The sequence below is a fragment of the Palaemon carinicauda genome, chromosome 26, assembly GCF_036898095.1.
Source record: "Palaemon carinicauda isolate YSFRI2023 chromosome 26, ASM3689809v2, whole genome shotgun sequence".
Classification (NCBI taxonomy): domain Eukaryota; kingdom Metazoa; phylum Arthropoda; class Malacostraca; order Decapoda; family Palaemonidae; genus Palaemon; species Palaemon carinicauda.
In genome coordinates this window covers 10,472,228-10,474,727 of record NC_090750.1, presented here as the reverse complement: position 1 = coordinate 10,474,727, position 2,500 = coordinate 10,472,228, and the positions used below count along the sequence as shown (strand labels likewise).

At 38.3% G+C, this 2,500-nt stretch overlaps 1 protein-coding gene across 1 annotated transcript in view; it reads right to left on the bottom strand.

The window, feature by feature from the left end:
- The window catches only part of LOC137620117 (uncharacterized), an 86,159-nt gene that overhangs the window by 3,936 nt on the left and 79,723 nt on the right, over positions 1-2,500 (bottom strand). The window lies entirely within an intron of this gene.

Below are 2,500 nucleotides of genomic sequence, written 5' to 3'. Positions count from 1 at the left end.
GGTATTTTATATATCTTTATTATCTAATAATTTCTTACCTGCACACACTGGCGAAAGCACACACAAGGACATGCAAGCATACACGTACACACACGTATATGCACGCATACATGTACACTCACACATACACATACACACACACACACACACACACACACACACATATATATATATATATATATATATATATATATATATATATATATATATATATATATATATATATATATATATATATATATAGTATATGTCGTAAAAAATTGCAATCATAACTGTAGGATCAACTTTCGTCATATACACTGAGGGAGATCCGTTCTTTTTCTGATCAAAAGGTGTTGACTGAATACGAGTCCTCATACGTAACTCATATTGTTACTATACATAATCTTAGTCAGCTGGATATTGATAACTTAAGGAGATTTTTACAATTAATTCATCTCGCAGGACCAGGTGGTGTGGGGTTAACGTGATCATATACAGTAATTATCGTTTATGCATCTCTTTGGAGGAACAGTTATTTTTTGTGTTTGCTTTTTCCTTCTTCTTTACAGGGAGTATAACAATAACACGTTTTTTTAGTTTCATCTTGTCTTTTTATCTAAAAAAAATTAACACTTTAACACTATTCATGGGATTTTACTTCTCCTTTTAAAATCGATCACAGCCATTCTATGCCTTCAATAGATGCTTCACCAGATATTACATTCTAGTTCATCACATCGTTTTTGTCAATTCCTCCAACCAGAATGTAATCTAATTGGTTTTTTCCTCTACTTTCAATTATTATTAGTAGCTTATTCAATTATGAATGATCGATTGATTTAAAGTTTTCTGGCATCCTGAAGGCATTCATTCATATCATTTCAAAACTTTGAGCCATCTTCCATATATATATCCTGTCGTCATTCCTTATTCCGAAATACTGGCCTCCGTGTACCTACTCATATACATCCCTTTTCTACCCATCTTTGCCATTCTTGTTTACTATAATCATAGTGTCCCTCTCTTTTACAGTTCTAGTATTTGCCTTAAACTTTTGTCTAAGTTCTTACCAACCCATATGATCAGCATATGCTAAAATTATATTTACTACATGAATCTATACTATCATTAGAAACTTGAAAAGACTATGATTTTTTCCTCTTTATTTTCACCACTTTTTCCTTCCATTTATTACATATTATGAATCCACCTATGTTTCTTCCCTCTTTGCAAGCGCACTGCTGTGCTTCAAAATCATGAGTAAGGGTGACGACCATGGGCTTTAGTCCTTTAAGCAAAAGCTCATTCCTTTTATTTCTGCGAACGTCTGTTTAGCAGTTGACAGACGATCCAGTACCAGACGTCTGAATCAGGTGAACACTGGTCGTCTTAAGTGGGCGTTAAAAGCTCCGTTTCATGGGACCTGTTGGCATTTGACGATGTTCTGGGTGGAAAACTTCCAGTATGATGTGAGGAGGTGGATGTACGCATCCATGGGTACGCTGATGTTGAGAGCAAAGCTCAGAGTGGGGGAGGGGTTGGAGAGGCGTCGAGAAGTATGAATCCACGTTGACTAACCTTCGTTGAACTATATGGACTAGGATGTGATAATGCGAAAGGATATCCACACCAAGGATTGATGATGTGACATCTGTAATCAGAAATTTCCAAATATATTAAGTGCTACCAAACGATAATGTGAGGGTTTCATAGCTGTGGTTGGGTATCGTAGACCCATTGGCAGCTACCAGGCTGATGTCGGCAGTTATAGACAGACTATATTATACCCTGTAGAGTGGCCCTGATAGAAGAAAACAGCAAGCGACTGTGTCTACCAAAAATCACACGCCCATACGTGCGTCATGTAAAATGAAAAGATTAGTGACGGTGGAGGCTTCCGCCCCAAGCAATAGCCTACTTACAACTTTTTTGGACAATGACACCCATTCGCACAATTCTTTGGAGCAACTCTGAATTTCAGTGGCAGTACCATAATTGTGGCCGATGGGTGTTAGTAAATGGCTGGAGTGATTCTTAGTTAGGGCATTTTCAAGGGGTGGTATATGTGGGTAGTAGCACGTTTGTCGCCACGCTGGCACGTTACGGGTAGTCTATGCCCTACTACATTCACAATGGCTTCGGTCAATATTAAATAGCTGTCCACTTCTCCATGATTTTGAGGCATTGATGGAGGTCTGGAATGTAGTGAAGTGAAGGGCTTCAACTTTGGTCATCAATCCTTCATGGACAAAAGATCAACATCAGGGATAGCAGCATGTAAGGTTTTAGGTAGGCTGCATACAAAAAGGGCTAGAAGTAGATTCATTTCATTAGGAGAGCAGTCTGCAACAAGTTGCAGGCTAGCAATAATGGCTATTTCCTTGAGGGAGAGTGAAGCTTTTTGGTTCGCCAATGGTTGTTAAAAGAGCTGAAAAAGTTTCGTCATACAGACGGCTGGTGATGGCGAATATTCCTCCAATGATTTGATGGCGTCATACGTTATTGGTATGTCTCCTTG